The sequence below is a fragment of the Caretta caretta genome, chromosome 1 (assembly GCF_965140235.1).
Source record: "Caretta caretta isolate rCarCar2 chromosome 1, rCarCar1.hap1, whole genome shotgun sequence".
NCBI lineage: Eukaryota > Metazoa > Chordata > Testudines > Cheloniidae > Caretta > Caretta caretta.
In genome coordinates this window covers 155,812,886-155,834,220 of record NC_134206.1, presented here as the reverse complement: position 1 = coordinate 155,834,220, position 21,335 = coordinate 155,812,886, and the positions used below count along the sequence as shown (strand labels likewise).

General features: G+C 43.7%; 1 long non-coding RNA gene across 1 annotated transcript; it reads right to left on the bottom strand.

Moving 5' to 3' along the window:
• Positions 1-1,095: 1,095 nt before the first annotated feature.
• LOC142073199 (uncharacterized) lies at positions 1,096-21,041 on the bottom strand. The gene is made up of 3 exons (XR_012669927.1): positions 20,955-21,041; positions 1,660-1,849; positions 1,096-1,500 (listed from the first exon to the last, which is right to left on the bottom strand). It is a non-coding gene; the product is annotated as an uncharacterized LOC142073199 (long non-coding RNA).
• Positions 21,042-21,335: the final 294 nt, after the last annotated feature.

Genomic DNA, 21,335 nt, shown 5'->3' with positions numbered 1-21,335 from the left:
GATCTGGACTCTTGTCCTTGCTCTGCCACTTGGACAATCATTTCATTTCTCTGTGCCTTTTCCCTCTTTACCCTGCTTCTAACCACGAGTTGATAGTGTGCTTAGTACAATGGTACCCTAATCTCAGCTGGGGCCTTAAGGTGTTACCATTATAAATCATCATGTTGATTGTACTTTTTCCTCTTATTGTCTAAAATACCTTATTAAAGTAGAGTGTATAGCATGGATAAAAACAGGAATTTGTCACAATAAATAACTGTGTGTGTGGTTTAATATGTAGTTCTGTTCTCAGAACCCTGGGAACCCCCACGAATGTGAGATATTACACCTAACTGGGGCTCTTTTACCTGAAAACCTAGTTCTTGTGCTCAAGAGGTTACAAGACGGGCAGCTTTAAATCATCCATTCTATTCAAAAAGGAGAATTTTCTCTAAAATACAAAGGAACAGGTTTGCAAAGGTCTATAGGAAGCTAGTATCCAGTTATAAAATGATTCCTGGAAAAACATTTCTCTGATGGAGGCAGCTGACTGTCCTCCAGAAGAGAGTAAGTAAATTGGATTACATGAAAGCACTAAAGATAAAGGCAGATACAGTACTCCTAACTTGCATTTATGGTTAATATCTTTGTCTTTGACTACTCACAGTCAGAGCTATGGGCTTTTCCATGTACCTTTCTGAGAATATTTAGTCATCACTATGCCTGAATGTTTTTATGCCAGCTGCAATGTTGTTATGGAAGCAAGTTTGGTTTCACCTTAGTAAACACTCTTCTCTAGCTCATGTTTGTGTCTCCAGAGACCTTTTGTCTCTCTGGGGTGTGTAGTTCATATTCTGATCCCTTAGTGAGTAATCTGATTAGAAATAATCCCATTTACTGTATATCCTTCCAACAGAACTCTCCTAGCAATACCCTTTTCCCTCTCTCCCATCCACCTTCCTAAGGAATAATTTTTTTAAACAAAAATCTCAATTTTCTGTATTGGACCCAATTAATTATTGTGGTGATTTGCGGAGCTTATGTACAATTTATGAATTCTGGCTGATATTAAGGAGCTGTTACTATGAAAATGCTTTATTTTGAATACCTGTTGATGTGTATATTCACCATAAGCGGGCAGGGCTGTGTCATGTCTCTGCCAGACTAGGGACAAGAGCAGGTCCTTAGAACTCAATGACCATTGATTCAAGGTAAAGTGCCAGTGGCCAATGGGTTTGCTTGAGCTGACAGAAGATACTTCCTCCTCCTGGCTGAAGGGACAGGGGGAAGTGGAGAGAGGTAGAAAGTTACCAAGCAAGATAAAGTGACAGGTGTCCAAAGTAAAAAGTTATAAAAGGACTCACATTGGAAGATGCATGGAGATACACAAAAGGAGTTTTGGAAGGAGAGATTCCATGTCCATGTTTCAGAAGAGCAGTTATGCAGCTGTGCTGGAAGTATCCTGGATCCCACAGAGCACTCTGATGCAAGCCCAAAGAATGCTCTGGAGTGGTGAAGAAACTGAGGCAGGGAAATGCTTGTTAGTTAGTTAGCTTAGTTAGTACACATTACACCTCTGGCATTTAGGGCAGCGACGAAGCCAGCTGTGCCCCAGATTTTTCAGCTCAGCTTCCACAGCTCTTCATCATGTTGTTTTCGGGCAGCCTCGTTTTTGCTTACCTTCAGGTGTCCATCTTATTGCTACTCTGGTGATGGAATCATTTTCCATCCAAACCACATGGCCAATCCATCTCCAATGCCTCCTGGCAAATATGGTGCTCGTATTTTCTGGGCTGCACTGTGCGAATAAGTCTTGGTTTGAGATTGTTCTGGGCCAAAAGATACAGAGGATTTTTCTGAGGCAGGTTATCTGGAATGAAGACAGTTTGGACATGTCATACTTTGTCATTCCACAGCATTCTGCACTATAAAGTAGTAGTGAAAGTACGCAGCTCTGATAAATCTTGAGTTTGGTTTTGGTGTTGAATTTTGATGATTTCCAGACTGTATTGGCAAGTCTTCTGTTGTATGCCACATTACCCAGTCGATGGCAATGCTGAAGAGGATTGCAGACATGATACACCCCTGACATACTCCTGTTTTGACTTCAAAACTCAGCTCACTGTGGTCAACTTCTGATGTCTCTGTCACAGCTAACTGCTGCAGGTTTCTGTATTAAGAGGTACCATAGATGTTAATAAAAATTCAGAAATCAGTGACTTCTGAAAAATAAAATCACCTTTTAATGGAATGCTGAGCAGTTGCTCAAATTTTTTTATGTCTTGTACTTTATATTTTTTTAACACCACCATTGCTGCAATCTCAGACAAGAGAAAAAATTCCTCTTTTATATATATAAATATTAAAGGTACTACAAGGATTCTGCTGCTTTATATTACATATCTTTGCTAGGTACTCAGAAAATACACTTGTTAATTGGGTGACAATTTTCCCCTTGATGAACTAGTTTATTTTTAATAGATTTTCTCCTCCTTTCCCATTAGAAGTATACACTGGAAAAGGCTTCCAAGGTTCAGGTTTGGGGCATGGCAAATGAATTCTTGGCACGTGGATTTTGGTTAAATAGATTCTATTGAATCTGTACAGTTTTTTTTAATGTGGGGTTGAAAACTTGTGTGTGTGTGTGTAGGTAAGTGTGTGTGTACACCACTGCAAGGCATTTTATGTGCATGTAGTTCCTCTGCTGCAAAGCAACCTGGAAAGTAACAAGATTGCTCTGAAGAGGTTTGGGAGCAGACATCACTGTTAAGAGTCTTATAGGACTGATACCTTATCTGAAACGCAGCTGTGCTGAGGCAGCTATATATCTTTGATGGGTGACAGTGTAAAAGTGCAGGTCAGGTAAGTATCCAAAAGTCTGGATGGTTATCTGAACCATCCAAATCTCTCAGGTCTGCAAAACTAGACTCTGATCCTGTAGTCCTTTCTCAGACTAGTATTGGGTTCAGTGGGAATGTGTCCTGAGTAAGGACAGTAAGATCAGGAAATCTTGCTGAAAATATCACAATAACAGACTTTCTCCTCCTGGTATCTTGGCATTTTCTCATGCAACTTACAATACTCAGTGCATATTATGGGGTTATGTTTACAGTATAAATGTAAACCAAGGCCCAGATCCTGAAGTGGAATCTTCTAGCTCCTTATACCACATTGTAGCTGTGCGGAGTTATAAGGATCCATTCTAACAGATACTATGCTGGAGTCATATTAAAAGGGGTTGCAGCAGCCCCTCGCTCTCAGGATCCCCGTGCCATGGCCTCATCAGCCCTGCTTAGAACTCAGGGACAGACTCCCACAGCAGTGGGGTTCCCTGTATCATTGTGCTCTTGTGGTTTGGAGGTGGGCCAGGGAAGGGGAAACAGGAGAAATGCCTTTAGGAAAGAAGGCCAAGAGATGGGATGCTTGAAGCTGCCAAGATGCTCTGGATCATCAAGGTGGAACCCTAACAACACAATTTCTGAACTTTTGGTTTGTGAGTGGCAGAGTATGACTGCTTACTGCAGTTACTGGGCCATTCCTCTGACTCCTTAATCATAATGACATTCTTAATCTACTCCAGCTTGTTGGTTACACTGGGCATCATACTAGGTAACTCGTGAGGGTGGAAGGCCACGAGTGCCGAGGAAGCCCCCCCGCGCTAGGCCCAGACAAACCAAAGTCTCTCCATTCTGTGAACTTTCTGTAATCCTGCCAGACTATGAGGAAGCTAGTATAAAAACAGAGATAGAAAGCTGCAAAAACAGTTTAGAGCGGACAGCCTGCTCTCAGAGACAGCCTTCAGACAGCTCTGGCCAGGGTAAGCGTATAGATAAGAAAGGAATGTTTTGCACTAGCTTTCTGCAACACAGGAACGGATACAACCAAATAAGGCAGGGCTTACATAATGCTAATGAGGAAACATCTGATTGGCCGCTTTGGCTGTATTATTGTACAGGGCAATAGGTAATTGGTTGTATATGCTTCTGTAGCTAAATTGGGAAAAAGGGTACAAATTATATGATGTAATCTGCAGTCGGGGCTGCAGGATTTGAGACAGCTGTGTCTCCCTGGGCCTGTTTGCAGCTGCAAATAAACTGTCTGCTTCTCCACCCTGTTGTGATTATTGGGTGATGCATACCGGGCAACGAACCCCTGCTGTTGCTTGCCTTGGACACTCTGTGCCGGCAACAAGCTCAATGGTGTATAATTGAAACTTTTTGAAAACGGGGGGATGAACAAGAATATGGCACACTGAGTCCTCAAATATGCTGGAAAGTGATAGTCATTACAGAGATTTAAAGAAGACACAGCCGTTGCTCTGAAGAACTGACAAGCTGTATGACACAAGCACAGAACGTAAAGAGCGACAAAGGAACATGTGTTTATGTGACAGCGACAGCTGGGAGCTATAACAACTCATCTCTTCTGTGGATTGGCACAGCGGGGGGACATGTAGCACACTCCCATCAGTGGGTTATACTTATTTCTCACAAACTAATAAAAATACTGTGTTCATGATAGTCCAAGTAAACATTTGTTGCTTCCTATGCCCCTCGGAAATAGTGAAAACCTCGGTAATAGTCAGTAACTAAAAGCAGGTAAAGGGATAGCTGAGGCAAAATTGAATATGTACAAACCAACAGGTCCTGGCAATAATGCATTCAACAAATTTTAAGGGAATTTATTAATAAACCTACCAGTAATCATTTTTTAAAATTCAAGGAGACACGGGGGACTCCTCAAGGACAAAAAGAAAAGAGAAAAATAGGCCACAAATTTTTACAAAGGGGAGCATCTGCATCCGGGTAGAACCATGTCCATATGTTGCTCCCTTTATACAAATACAGATATATAATATCCTCAAAGGCATCTTAAGTTTGGTCCCTGAGGCTGGCACACTGAGGACAGACTGTGCCTCCCCTACTTAGGCTGAATAGTAGTTTACTCTGCAAGTAGCCCCTTTGAATTCAATGGGATTATTAGAGTAAGGTATCACTCATGTGAGCAAAGATGGCACAATCTGATCCTTAAAGAGAAAGGCAGCTTCCATGATGTTCTGTAGGTTCTGACTACATGCTGGATGGAGTGGCCTTTTTGCAGAAAAAGTAAAGATTCAGTATTTTAGCTAGCTTCTATAGAGCAGAATGCAACTAAGCTCAGTTCTACTATTGACTAGTGCTACTAGCCAAGGGGAAGAATGGAGATGTTTGCTTTCCAGATGATTCACTTCTCAGCTGTAAAAGGTTCATTCTGGCATTAGAGTACACAGCACCTTGATAAAGAAAAAGTCTTCATAGTAAGACATTTAAAGAGCCTATCACTCACGGTTGCCAGCACACTCTTAGCTACATAAAGTCTTACTTTAAGTTTCCAGGAGATAAACTCTGATCTGCCAAAAGCTTCTGATGTGGTTTATAAAAGAGTTACCGTGTCTTTTTGTGGTTGAATGACGGCCAGAAAAGCAGGACTTTACAACTGTTCAGGATCTTTAACGATAGTGATTATCTTGATTCTCTGAGTGATATTTTTATCATTAGCAAGCATAAAATAAAAATAATTCTTTTAATTTCTTCCTTGGGTCATTTTTTTAATGATATCCTCTGTTAATTCACTGACGCGTCTTCATTGCCTACAGAGGTTCTCCCATCCACCACACCAGAGCCACAAAGAGAAACACAAAAGATCAACAGATCTTTGGAAAACAACACTAACATCCAAAGACTGAAATACTTTCCTCATGGCACAAGTCTCCAGGAACCTACAGTGTGTAGCTCCTATAGAATATAGTCCCACGTCAAAATAGTCAAGACTGCAAAAGACATTATCTACTAGCATGGGGTAGTATAGTTTCCCACTTGGATTGTGGATTAACTTGCAGCATCACTAGTAATAATTTGGCTGCAAAGAATCAACTTCTGTAGCCCCTTAATGCACGGACTCAACTGTACTTCATACTAATCAAATCTTTCTTTTCAGTAGAAAAAATGTTTTTGTACACTAGGCATTATTTTGGATGTGTGCATAGTGTTATGTTGATGTGTTTTAAGAATATACAGTCAAAGCATGTTTAACACTAGTCTGAAAAGTGTCCTCTGTGTTTACGCACTCAGAATATACACTCCAGTCAAACTGCATTGTTTTTCCAAGAGCTGCTGTTGTAGCAGAGGAGAATCAATAACAGGCATTCAGTTGGCACATGGTTTTACCATTGTTTCCAAATACCTGTCTGCACCTGGGCATTGTGGGATATTAATGGCTACTCCAGGAGGAGGACAGAAATCTTTTACAGGTTCCTATATTTAGGGAGGAGGTAGGGCCTTTTATTCAGTGAAGATTAGATTTAATGAAAAGGGTTTTAAGGGAATAGGAGCCTCCTGTTTTTATTTTATACGAAGCATTGGAAATGCTTGCTCTTCCAATCTTGCAAGTTCTTATTTCACATACAGTAACTCCTCGCTTAACGTTGTAGTTCTGTTCCTGAAAAATGCTACTTTAGGCGAAATGATTTTAAGCGAATCCAACTTCCCCATAAGTCTTAATGTAAATGCGGCGGGTGGGGTTAGGTTCCAGGAAAATTTTTTTCACCAGACAAAAGACTATATTTTATACACACACACATATACACAGTATAAGTTTTAAACAAACAATTAAATACTGCACACAATGGTGATTGTGAAGCTTGGTTGAGGTGGTGGAATCAGAGGGTGGGATATTTCCCAGGGAATGCCTTACTGCTAAATGATGAACTAACACTTGGCTGAGCCCTTAAGGGTTAACGCATTGTTGTTTATGTAGCCTCACACTCTACAAGGCAGCACAAATGGAGGGAGGGGAGACAACATGGCAGAGAGAGACAGGGACACACACCATATGTCAGAGAGAGAGAGAGAGAGATACACATTGCCCCTTTAAGTACGCTGACCACACTCTAAATACATTGCCTTTTTTAAATAGATCAGCAATTTGAGACAGCAGCTGTTGCCAGCTAGCTCCCTCAGTCCTGAGTCCTGTTGTGTCCCCCGCCGCTCTGTGGAGATGGGGTAAAGGAGCAGGGGGCAGGAGTGGGGGTGGGACACGACTGACATTAGAACCCCTCTCCCCCGCCACCCCCGCAGAGCAAGCAGGAGGCTCCCGGGAGCAGCTCCAAGGCAGAGGGCAGGAGCAGCACACGGCAATGGGGGAGGAACAGCTGAACTGCCTGGCAATCGATAGCTTGCTGGGCAGATGCCACACAGGGACCTGAGGGGAGTGGAGTGCTGATGGGGGGCTGCTGGCCCATGCTGGTTCCAAGCCCCCACCAGCTAGCTCCAACGCCCGCTCTTCCTGCAAGCAGTGGACAAAGCAGGTGGCTGACAAGCAATGTTATAAGGGAGCATTGCGCAACTTCAAACAAGCATGTTCCCTAATTGATCATCAACGAAACAACATTAACTGGGACGACATTAAGTGAGGAGTTACTGTAACTGTGAAGCAGCTGAATGAAACAGAAGTGTGACTATCCCTGTGGGTACTCCTGACCCTGCCATCTTTGCATTACATGGTGATCAGCAGGGCATGCCAGGTTATTGTTCTTCAGTACAATTGGTAACGGAGGAGAAGTAAAGTTTGATGCTAGGGCTTTGACTGAGAGAGGTACCAAAGCATAGTGACCTGCTTGGATCTTGGAGGGAGAAGCGCAGGTTGCAGAAGGAAGTGTTTGCTGAAGGCAGCGGAAATTAGTCTGTGTACACCTAGCTGGCATGCTAGGGGCAGTTGGAGCAGCTCTATAAAATAGTTATTTTAATAAAGAACATAGTTTAAATAAGAACATAGTTCTCTCATGTTATTACCCAGCAAGTGGTGCATGAAACAATGTGCCTAACTTTAAGCGTGTGTGCAGTCCCTTGGGGAGGGGAGTGTAGGTGGACTCAGTCCTTTGCACTGACCAGCAACACAGTAAGTTTCCGATGTTTTTTACTTAAAAGTCCACAGTGTAGCGAAGGTGGAGTATGAGCAAGTCTCAGACGACCTGGATTAAATACAATCTGCATCAAGGAGTAACATGACACTGGCTGAGTAATGTCCTTATTAATGCGGGATCAGGTTTGTCTTGAATTTTTTGCCCCGCTCAGCACTTTTACTTTGTGCTTATATATGAGCTTATATACACCCCACACCCGTGCTCCGCAGAATAAAACCCTGACAGAATTCATTTTACCACCTCCACAAGAAGTTAACTGATTGCTTTAATGAAGAATACCTAATGTACCTTGTGCTATATCCTAACTGCAGCTAACAAACTGCAGAACTAAAAAAGGTTTAAGTCCACAAATTGGCTCGATGGAACTTTTAATTAATCAGTGGACATTGTTGATGATTGGAAGCTTTATTAGGTATGAAATTGCACTGCTAACCCTTCTTTCTCATGCATGTCTTCGACTGCAAAAGAAGGGAGTAGTGAAGAGTGGGCACCATCTCTCATTGAAAAGCTCAAGAATCCTTTTGATAAATTAATGCAGAGAACAATGAGATTTCCAAACCCAGATAATAGTTTTTACCTTAATGGTCCTTATTTAAGTTTGCCTTCATGACCTATTGTCAAGGTTACTCCCCCACTCTGAACTCTATGGTACAGATGTGGGGACGTGCATGAAAACCTCCTAAGCTTACTTTTACCAGCTTAGGTTAAAACTTCCCCAAGGTACAAAGTTATTTTACCCTTGGATTTCCCCTGCCACCACCAAACTTTATCTGGGTTTACTGGGAAAAGTAGTTTGGACATGTCTTTCCCCCAAAAATCCTCCCAACCCTTGCACCCCACTTCCTGGCGAAGGTTTGGTAAAAATCCTCACCAATTTGCATAGGTGACCACAGACGCAAACCCTTGGATCTTAGAACAATGAAAAAGCATTCAGTTTTCTTACAAGAAGACTTTTAATAGAAGTAAAGGAATCACCTCTGTAAAATCAGGATGGTAGATACCTTACAGGGTAATTCGATTCAAAACAGAGAATCCCTCTAGGCAAAACCTTAAGTCACAAAAAAGACACACAGACAGGAATATTCATTCTATTCAGCACAGCTACTTTCTCAGCCATTTAAAGAAATCATGATCTAACACATACCTAGCTAGATTACTTACTAAGTTCTAAGACTCCATTCCTGTTCTTTCTCCGGCAAAAGCATCATACAGACAGACACAGACCCTTTGTTTTTCTCCCTCCTCCCAGCTTTTGAAAGTATCTTGTCTCCTCATTGGTCATTTTGGTCAGGTGCCAGCGAGGTTACCTTTAGCTTCTTAACCCTTTACAGGTGAGAGGATTTTTCCTCTGGCCAGGAGGGATTTTAAAGGGGTTTACCCTTCCCTTTATATTTATGACACCTTGTCATAAATATAAAAAGGGTCTGAACCAAGCTGAAGAGGGCACATTTTGGATGAGATATAAAACCAAGCTTCTAGATGTTTGTGGCCATTAAAAAAACCCATGGCCTTTTTATTTTTACAAGTGTAGGCATATTAGCTCTAGCGTCCTAGGCAATGTCCAATGTGGGTAAATCTGCAAACCTATTCTACATTTCCCCTGCAACTTCACTGCTGTGTGTATTTACACAGTTCCTGCATTTCACCCTATGGGCAGCCATGATTTGTAGTGGGTGAATTGATTCCTGTGTATGCTAGTTTGTCAAGCACTTTGGTATACATTGGGGATGAAAAGCAGGATCTAATTATTATTCACAGCTTTTTTATTTTCTGGATGACTGAGGGAGCGGCAGGCTGCTAACTAACAATTTCTTATTTGAATCCTTATATTCTACTTGCCCTGTGTCAGCCCCTTCTGCTATGTGCTTTCTTTCCCTTTCTGCTGTTGCTCGATATACTGAATAAGCACTAAACACTCTTGCAGGCCCCAGTTCAGCAAATCGCTTTAACACAGTGTAACTTTAAGCACATCAGTAGTCCAATTGACTTCAAAGCCATCAGGAAGACATTCCAGAGGCTAATAGAAGACATGATGAAGACAAAGAAGTTCCCAAAGAATGACTGTTTCCTAACTAAAAAGAAAAGGAGCACTAGTGGCACCTTAGAGACTAACCAATTTATTTGAGCATAAGCTTTCGTGAGCTACAGCTCACTTCATCGGATGCATTCAGTGGAAAATACAGTGGGGAGATTTATATACACACAGAACATGAAAAAATGGGTGTTATCATACACACTGTAAGGAGAGCGATCACTTAAGATGAGCTATTACCAGCAGGAGAGCGGTGGGGCGGGGGGGGGGGGGGAGAGAAAATCTTTTGTAGTGATAATCAAGGTGGGCCATTTCTAGCAGTTAACAGGAAGGTCCGAGGAGCAGTGGAGGGGGGGAGGGGGCGGAAATAAACATGGGGAAATAATTTTACTTTGTGTAATGACACATCCATTCCCAGTCTCTATTCAAGCCTAAGTTAATTGTATCCAGTTTGCAAATTAATTCCAATTCAGCAGTCTCTCGCTGGAGTCTGTTTTTGAAGTCTTTTTGTTTTAATATTGCGACCTTTAGGTCTGAGATTGAGTGACCAGAGAGACTGAAGTGTTCTCCGACTGGTTTATGAATGTTATAATTCTTGACATCTGATTTGTGTCCATTTATGTAGAGATTGTCCAGTTTGACCAATGTACATGGCATAGGGGCATTGCTGGCACATGATGGTGTAACCCTTCTGCCCATCAGAGTTGGCAGCAATAAGGGCCGGGTTCAGTATCTAGGGGATCCATTCCAATAACACAATGCAAACCGGCTCGAGCCCCCACCCAGTGACCTGGGACAAATATATACCACTCCCGCTGGGCGCCTCCAAGAGGCAATACTTCCCCTCTAGCAAGCACATAGTCTGAGTGTAGCAAAAAGCCTTTTAATAACAGAGAGAAACAATGTGGCATTATGTTGGGGAAACACCACCAACAGGATTCATAACACAATCCATGAGCAAAAAAAACCCACCCCAAGCAAATTGGGGCATGCCCCTTTCCCTTTGGTTCTTGAGTCCAGCAACCCCAAATCACCCAAAGTCCCAAAAGTCCAATGACCCCAAAGTCTCTGTCCCTGGTCAGGGCAGCCCCAGAGTTCGAAAGTTTATCTGCGGAGCTTTACCTCCCAACCTGGGTGGAGATGGGACGGGGTAAGAGGCACCTTACATGATCTGAAGCTGACCCCCCACAGCTCCATAGGCCTTCGCTTCACTCTGCCAGCCGCCCCACGAACTCCTTCGCTCAGCTCCGCTCCGCGGCCCACAAGCAGCTCCCGCCGTCCTACGAACTGCTCCACCAGCCTGTCCACAAGGCACTCCAGCCGTCCCGCAAACTGCTCCACAATATATCTTCAGGCTCCCCCACTACTTAACACAACACTCAGTGATTTCAGCTCTTAGGTGAATTCAGCTTGTAGTAGGGGAGCCTCAGTGCTGGTGCACTATTAGCCCAAAGTGAGCTCAGCAGCCTGTAACTAGACTCCTAATGGAATCAAAATTAGCTCTGATATTCCACAGGGGAGAGAGAAGGAAGTGCAATTAGCATGTAAGGCCCTCACCAAGGGGCCCATGCCACCAAGTATTAATACTTGTTCCTAGCCTCTCTCAATTCACAGAGTTTTGGAACCCATGACCCTTGCCTAGCGAGTGCTACTTAGTTGATGGTGAGTCCCTTCATAATAACAAAAGGCCAAGTACAGTTCCCTGTCCTTGATTCCCATAATCAGAGTAATAACAATTTATTCTTCCTGCCCCAATAACAGAGACACTGGGGATCCTACAGCAGCCAAAGTGACCATTTGGGCAGCTATGGCCTCATTCTAGGCGGGGTGGGTGTGCCTATGCAAATGAGATCGGCCCCTGAAGTTCTTTTCCACAGCTTGCCACACCTCACCACCAGATGTCAGGGTGGAGCTCATCCTGACACTGCTTACATCGGCATATATCACATTGGTAGATGTGCAGGTGAACGAGCCTCTGATAGTGTGGCTGATGTGATTAGGCCCTATGATGGTGTCCCCTGAATAGATATGTGGACACAGTTGGCAACGGGCTTTGTTGCAAGGATAGGTTCCTGGGTTAGTGGTTCTGTTGTGTGGTGTGTGGTTGCTGGTGAGTATTTGCTTCAGGTTGGGGGGCTGTCTGTAGGCAAGGACTGGCCTGCCTCCCAAGATTTGTGAGAGTGATGGGTCGTCCTTCAGGATAGGTTGTAGATCCTTGATGATGCGTTGGAGAGGTTTTAGTTGGGGGCTGAAGGTGATGGCTAGTGGCATTCTGTTATTATCTTTGTTGGGCCTGTCCTGTAGTAGGTGACTTCTGGGTACTCTTCTGGCTCTGTCAATTTGTTTCTTCACTTCAGAAGGTGGGTATTGTAGTTGTAAGAATGCTTGATAGAGATCTTGTAGGTGTTTGTCTCTGTCGGAGGGGTTGGAGCAAATGTGGTTGTATCGCAGAGCTTGGCTGTAGACGATGGACCGTGTGGTGTGGTCTGGGTGAAAGCTGGAGGCATGTAGATAGTAATAGCGGTCAGTAGGTTTCCGGTATAGGGTGGTGTTTATGTGACCATCGCTTATTAGCACCGTAGTGTCCCGGAAGTGAATCTCTTGTGTGGATTGGTCTAGGCTGAGATTGATGTTGGGATGGAAATTGTTGAAATCATGGTAGAATTCCTCAAGGGCGTCTTTTCCAAGGGTCCAGATGATGAAGATGTCATCAATGTAGAGTAGGGGGATTAGGGGACGAGAGCTGAGGAAGCATTGTTCTAAGTCAGCCATAAAAATGTTGGCATACTGTGGGGCCATGCGGGTACCCATAGCAGTGCTGCTGATTTGAAGGTATACATTGTCCCCAAATGTGAGGACAAAGTCACACCTCCTTTGTCAGCCTTTTTGATTATGATGTCAGAGTTGTTTCTGAGGCTGTGGATGGCATTGTGTTTTGTACGGCTGAGGTTATGAGTGATGCTGTTTTTCCACAATTTCAGTCCGTGCACATCGGCGGAAGCACTCTATGTAGAAGTCCAGTCTGTTGTTTCGACCTTCAGGAGGAGTCCATCTAGAATCCTTCTTTTTGTAGTGTTGGTAGGAAGGTCTCTGTGGATTAGTATGTTGTTCAGAGGTGTGTTGGAAATATTCCTTGAGTCGGAGACGTCGAAAATAGGATTCTAGGTCACCACAGAACTGTATCATGTTCGTGGGGGTGGAGAGGCAGAAGGAGAGGCCCTGAGATAGGACAGATTCTTCTGCTGGGCTAAGAGTATAGTTGAATAGATTGACAATATTGCTGGGTGGGTTAAGGGAACCATTGCTGTGGCCTCTTGTGGCATGTAGTAGTTTAGATAGTTTAGTGTCCTTTTTCTTTTGTAGAGAAGCAAAGTGTGTGTTGTAAATGGCTTGTCTAGTTTTTGTAAAGTCCAGCCATGAGGAAGTTTGTGTGGAAGGTTAGTTTTTTATGAGAGTATCCAGTTTTGAGAGCTCATTCTTAATCTTTCCCTGTTTGCTGTAGAGGATGTTGATCAGGTGGTTCCGCAGTTTCTTTGAGAGCGTGTGGCACAAGGTGTCAGCATAGTCTGTATGGTATGTAGATTGTAATGGATTTTTTACCTTCAGTCCTTTCGGTACGATGTCCATCTGTTTGCATTTGGAAAGGAAGATGATGTCTGTCTGTATCTGTATGAGTTTTTTCATGAAGTTGATAGATTTCCACTCCATACGGCTAAATGCAGTGCCTTGCATAATGACAGGTTTCAGAGTAGCAGCTGTGTTAGTCTGTATTCGCAAAAAGCAAAGGAGTACTAGTGGCACCTTAGAGACTAACCAATTTATTTGAGCATAAGCTTTCGTGAGCTACAGCTCACTTCATCGGATGCATTAAGTGGAAAATACAGTGAGGAGATTTATATATACACAGAACATTAAAAGATGGGTGTTATCATACACACTGTAAGGAGAGTGATCACTTAAGATGAGCAATTTCCATCCCAACATCAACCTCAGCCTGGACCAGTCCACACAAGAGATCCACTTCCTGGACACTACGGTGCTAATAAGTGATGGTCACATAAACACCACCCTATACCGGAAACCTACTGACCGCTATTACTACCTACATGCCTCCAGCTTTCACCCAGACCACACCACACGGTCCATTGTCTACAGCCAAGCTCTACGATACAACCGCATTTGTTCCAACCCCTCTGACAGAGACAAACACCTACAAGATCTCTATCAAGCATTCTTACAACTACAGTACCCACCTTCTGAAGTGAAGAAACAAATTGACAGAGCCAGAAGAGTACCCAGAAGTCACCTACTACAGGACAGGCCCAACAAAGTTAATAACAGAACGCCTCTCCAACGCATCATCAAGGATCTACAACCTATCCTGAAGGACAATCCATCATTCTCACAAATCTTGGGAGGCAGGCCAGTCCTTGCCTACAGACAGCCCCCCAACCTGAAGCAAATACTCACCAGCAACCACACACCACACAACAGAACCACTAACCCAGGAACCTATCCTTGCAACAAAGCCCGTTGCCAACTGTGTCCACATATCTATTCAGGGGACACCATCATAGGGCCTAATCACATCAGTCACACTATCAAAGGCTCATTCACCTGCATATCTACCAATGTGATATATGCCATCATGTGCCAGCAATGCCCCTATGCCATGTACATTGGTCAAACTGGACAGTCTCTACGTAAAAGAATAAATGGACACAAATCAGATGTCAAGAATTATAACATTCATAAACCAGTCGGAGAACACTTCAATCTCTCTGGTCACTCAATCTCAGACCTAAAGGTCGCAATATTAAAACAAAAAGACTTCAAAAACAGACTCCAACGAGAGACAGCTGAATTGGAATTAATTTGCAAACTGGATACAATTAACTTAGGCTTGAATAGAGACTGGGAATGGATGTGTCATTACACAAAGTAAAACTATTTCCCCATGTTTATTTCCGCACCCCCCCACACTGCTCCTCGGACCTACCTGTTAACTACTGGAAATGGCCCACCTTGAATATCACTACAAAAGGTTTTCTCCCCCCCCCCGCCCCACCGCTCTCCTGCTGGTAATAGCTCATCTTAAGTGATCACTCTCCTTACAGTGTGTATGATAACACCCATTTTTTCATGTTCTGTGTGTATATAAATCTCCCCACTGTATTTTCCACTGAATGCATCCGATGAAGTGAGCTGTAGCTCACGAAAGCTTATGCTCAAATAAATTGGTTAGTCTCTAAGGTGCCACTAGTACTCCCTTTCTTTTTAGTTAGGAAACAGTCATTCTCTGGGAACTTCTTTGTCTTCATCATGTCTTCTATTAGCCTCTGGAATGTCTTCCTGATGGCTTTGAAGTCAATTGGACTACTGATATGCTTAAAGTTACACTGTGTTAAAGTGATTTGCTGAACTGGGGCCTGCAAGAGTGTTTAGTGCTTATTCAGTATATCGAGCAACAGCAGAAAGGGAAAGAAAGCACATAACAGAAGGGGCTGACACAGGGCAAGTAGAATATAAGGATTCAAATAAGAAATTGTTAGTTAGTAGCCTGCCGCTTCCTCAGTCATCCAGAAAATAAAAAAGCTGTGAATAATAATTAGATCCTGCTTTTCATCCCCAACGTACACCAAAGTGCTTGACAAACTAGCATACACAGGAATCAATTCACCCACTACAAATCATGGCTGCCCATAGGGTGAAATGCAGGAACTGTGTAAATACACACAGCAGTGAAGTTGCAGGGGAAATGTAGAATAGGTTTGCAGATTTACCCACATTGGACATTGCCTAGGACGCTAGAGCTAATATGCCTACACTTGTAAAAATAAAAAGGCCATGGGTTTTTTTAATGGCCACAAACATCTAGAAGCTTGGTTTTATATCTCATCCAAAATGTACCCTCTTCAGCTTGGTTCAGACCCTTTCTATATTTATGACAAGGTGTCATAAATATAAAGGGAAGGGTAAACCCCTTTAAAATCCCTCCTGGCCAGAGGAAAAATCCTCTCACCTGTAAAGGGTTAAGAAGCTAAAGGTAACCTCGCTGGCACCTGACCAAAATGACCAATGAGGAGACAAGATACTTTCAAAAGCTGGGAGGAGGGAGAAAAATAAAGGGTCTGTGTCTGTCTGTATGATGCTTTTGCCGGAGAAAGAACAGGAATGGAGTCTTAGAACTTAGTAAGTAATCTAGCTAGGTATGTGTTAGATCATGATTTCTTTAAATGGCTGAGAAAGTAGCTGTGCTGAATAGAATGAATATTCCTGTCTGTGTGTCTTTTTTGTAACTTAAGGTTTTGCCTAGAGGGATTCTCTATGTTTTGAATCGAATTACCCTGTAAGGTATCTACCATCCTGATTTTACAGAGGTGATTCCTTTACTTCTATTAAAAGTCTTCTTGTAAGAAAACTGAATGCTTTTTCATTGTTCTAAGATCCAAGGGTTTGCGTCTGTGGTCACCTATGCAAATTGGTGAGGATTTTTACCAAACCTTCGCCAGGAAGTGGGGTGCAAGAGTTGGGAGGATTTTTGGGGGAAAGACATATCCAAACTACGTTTCCCAGTAAACCCAGATAAAGTTTGGTGGTGGCAGGGGAAATCCAAGGGTAAAATAATTTTGTACCTTGGGGAAGTTTTAACCTAAGCTGGTAAAAGTAAGCTTAGGAGGTTTTCATGCACGTCCCCACATCTTTACCCTAGAGTTTAGAGTGGGGAAGGAACCATGACAGGGCCCTATTCACTTTTTATTATGTGTTGTATGTGGGGGCCCCCCCAAATATTCCTGTAGAGGGCCCCCAAAGGGGTAGCACACCTTAGGGACACGTGCACTGCTGCCCCACTCTAGGGATCCAGATGCCTGTCTCCCACATAAGCCTCAGAGCAATTCACGAACTGGGTGAAGATAGGCGTTTGACCTCCTAAGTTGTGGGAGGGGCCTGGTATAGTAACCCCTGAGCATGCCTACCATACTGGGTCCCATTCAAAATGCAGCCAGAGGAGGAGGTTGTGGTACCCGCCTTATGTGCCTATCATGCTTGCTTTTGTGGATCACATTCTGAAGTGCCCATCTCTGCCTGTTCATTGTACCGGAAGCTTGGGGCCTAAGTCAACTTTGTGGATCGCAGTATAATTCCTATGATTGTCTAGGCACCCAAAAGTTAGGCAGTGCTATGCTCAGCATTGCAAAACCTAAGTCCCTTTGTGGATCCCACCCTATGTGTTTTTAGTTCCCTGTGGCATTTGTTGGACTGAGCAAAATAAAGGTATAAAGATTTCCAACCCTATGAAAAAGTGAAATTACTGATGTTGTCAAGGATCTTAAAATTTGAGACGCAACAGTTCTAGGCCCTGGCAGAGCTGTTGGATAAGCCACATGAAAACACTGCTAAACTTCAACACTGTAAATGATCTATTTATGGAAATGCACAGTTTATAGCAGCACTGATGATTCATTCTTCAGTGGGGGCTGGTTATATAAAGACTAGAAAAAGCATGAAGCTTCAACCTCAGTGTCAAGTGGGGTCTTGATTGCTTCTATTTGGTTGTTGTGCATAATGGTAAAAACACTGTAATGAGTCATTATTATTGCTAATAGTAAATAATAAACTGTTTGAAAACCACCAACTGAATACATTGATATTTGTGGGGAGTTTTCAGCATTGGCAAGTGAGCTTATTTGTACCCAGAAAGGGGCTGTGTGAAAGACCTGTGGACAGGCTGAGGCAGCAGGGAGCCCTGAATAGGCAGATTTGGTCTGCTTACTACATAATTCCTGGGCTGGAACCCAGAGAAGGAGGGCCTGGGTTCCTCTGCCAGCCACTGGAAAAAAATGGTGCAAAGATCCTGGAGAGCAGGGGTGGAAGGACTAGTGAGTCAGGACTTGAGTCAGAGTCTTGGCTTGAGGCCACAGGACTATTGTTTGTTGGCCTTCTGGTTACTCTGGAAGGGGTTTGACTCTAAAGTGATCCAGCCAGAGGGCTGAGTCATGGGAGAAACAGACCACCCCAAGGCTGGTTTGGTGGTTGGTAGAGGGCTCTGCATGAAGAGAGCTTTCCATGCCATGTACAGCCATGAAGGCCAGTGGCGAGTCTATTCCTCTATCAATGTATAATTAAATCTCTTTACCCCAATAGTATAGATGTGGCTGGCCATGCCATGGTATGAGACTTTATTAAATGTGACCTGTGTGCTGGAGGGCGCCTATGTGGCTTTTAAGAATCTCAAACTTCTTTACAGTGGGGTCCGATTCTCTACTTATTTAAATGTCAGTTGGACACCAGAGTTGCTCTGTTGATGCCAATGGACTTACTCCTGCGTTATTCCAGGGTGAGTGGAAAATCAGGTGCTTGTGTTTTCTTGGAGTCCAGGACTTACAGAATGCGTCTCTTGGGCAAGTCTAAATGATGATATTTCTAGGGATGGGCTGGGGTGCCGCAGGGAAGAACTTTGACAGACTGGTAGTTTTGGGATCAGTGGCTCAGCCGAAATGATCGCGCACACTTTCTGTAGATGTGACTGCAGGATCGGACTGAAAATGGTGATCAAGAGAGCGAGCGATATTGCTGCCCAAGATGTTTCACAAACATGGAGATAATTCTACATGCTCATGTATTTCTTGTCAATGCTCAGGTTGCTTTCCTAGTGTCTATCAGCTGAGGATATAAATGGAAGTGAAGTAGCTGAGAAAGGGGGTAAGGTGGAAGCACAGGAAGGAAAGGGCAGAAGCTGTGTCTGCTGTAATTTTTTTTTTTTTAATTTATGTCCATCTCAGGCAAAATAGTCAGCAGTCCAGGATATCATACTCAGTCTGCAATCCCAGACAATGGTAATGGTTCTTGTGTCACAGTCCGTTTAAGGCTGACCAGGAAAATGTAACCCCCCCCCCCACACACACACACACTCTCTGGGGCAGACCTGGCCACAATGATCTATGCCTCTTGATGCAAACTGACAGAGAGGATGTATGGAGATTTATGGGGATCCCCTGGGTCGGGTATACGCATGATAATTCACCAAAGGGTGGCAAAGTAAGATCTCTACAAGAACCAGTAGCCCACTGGTCATCATAATCATTATGAAGTGTATGTACAGGTAATATTTAAGGAGTTATGTATCTATACTGAAATTGTTCTTAAAGCCTTGAAGTTAAAGGCAGGTCACTAGGCGGTGACATGCTTTGGAGAGGTTTCGTCCAGGCAGAGGGTATCAGACATTTCTCTCCTTCTATCTGATCATGTGTATATTGTATGTATCACAGTGGAGGCCTGTTTGCATTACTGAGCCTGATGCTAATTGAGAGATTGCAAAAATTACAAGAGAGGAGTGTTGCAGGAAAAAAAACAGCGGGGAGGGAGAGGATCCTGTTTACAAGTAAAGACATAGATTTTGGGGGTATTACTGGGGGCCCTGAAGTACACCCTGGATCTTTCACCAAGGAGATGAACTGTTAGCTTGTTCTGCCTTATGAAACAAGGATCACAGACAACCTGTCTGGAAAATGCTGCAAAAGCTTTGGGTGAGCTAAACTTCATTAGATAAGAAAGTATCTTGTTAGTTAAGTCTAGGGTCTAGTATGTGTGCTATGATTTTATTTTACATGTAACCATTTGTTTCCAATACTATTACTTAAGAACATAAGAATGGCCACACTGGATCAGGCCAATAGTCTGTCTAGCCCAGTATCCTGTCTTCCGACAGTAACTGGTACCAGATGCTTCCGAGAGAATGAACAGAACAGGGCAATTATCAAGTGCTCCATCCCCTGTCATCCAGTCCCAGCTTCTGGCAGTCACAGGCTTATCGACCCCTATGTCATGGGGTTGCATCCCTTACTATCTTGGCTAATAACCCTTGATGGACCTATACTCCAGGAACTTATCTAATTCTTTTTTTGAACCCAGCTACACTTTTGGCCTTCACAACACCCCTTTGCAACAAGTTCCACAGGTTGACTACACATTATGTGAAGAAGTACTTGCTTGTTTTAGTTTTAAACCAGCTGCCTGTTAATTTCATTGTGTGCCCCCATTTTCTTGGACTATGTGAAGGGGTACATAACACTTCCCTGTTCACTTTCTCCACACTAGTCATGATTTTATAGACCTCTCTCATATCCCCCCTTAGTCACCTCTTTTCCAAGCTGAAGAGTCCCAGTCTTTGTAATCTCTCTTCAGATGGAAGCTATTTCATACCCCCAATCACTTTTGTTGCTCTTCTCTGTACCTTTTCTCATTCAAATATATCTGTTTTGAGATGGGGCTGACCAGACCTGCACTCAGTATTCAAGGTGTAGTCATACCATGAACTTAATATAGTGGCATCAAGATATCTCCTGTCCTATCTATCCCTTTCCTAATGGTTCCTAAAATTCTGTTTCCTTTTTTTGACTGCCCCTGGACATTGAAATATTTTCTGAGAACTATCCACAATGACTTCACAATCTCTTCAGGAGTGCTGTCACAGGGTAAGTACACCCCGTCACGGGGTGTCAAGATGACATCAGGGTGGCTACCCTCTGATTCAGGGCAGCATTGTCTAGTGTCCAGAGCCAATAGGGTGGCCCTTTGGTGTCTGGACCATGCAGCCTGGTGGCCACAGCCAATAGGGTGGGGCAGGCAGCCCTCGCTGTCTAGGGTCCCACAGCTTCCTGCGAGAGTCAGCAATAAGCTTGGGCCTTGTGTCCAGAGGGGATCAGGCCGCCACCCACTGGTGGGGCCCTCCTTATTCCACTGGGTCCCAGCCCAAGGCCCTATCAGTGGCAAGTGGTCTCACCACTGGGTCCGCAGGGATCCCACTGAAACACACTGACTCTGTTCCCGGTACCACAACTGGATCAATGTCTGGTTCCCTGTGGCTACTTCCTATCCTGTCTCTGCATTCTGCAGGTCCTCCATCTCCTTGGGGCACTTGGCAGGTGAGGTTTCCAGGGACTCCTTCCCCCTGTGGTCCTCACTGGACATCTGGGTACTCACCGGGGTCTTGGCATGGCAGCTCTCTGTGGCCTGGTGCTCTGTCAGCTTCTGGGCAGGCGCCTGCAACTCACATCTGCTCTCCTCCACAGTCAGCCCAGAATGAGCTGGGCTACCCTCTTTTATAATCTGCCTCCAGTTGGAGCATTCCCAGCAAGTTCAAGGGGCGTGGCCTCTTTGGCCTATGGGGTGTGGTTAACCCCTGCAGGACTAGTGTGCGGTAAGTACACCCTATCACAAGTGCTAAGAGCTAAATTTAGGCCCCATAGTTTTGTATGTGTTGTTGGGATCATGTTTTCCAATGTGCATTATTTTGCATTTATCAACATCAAATTTTATATGCTATTTTGTTGTCCAGTCATTCAGTTTTGTGAGATCCCTTTA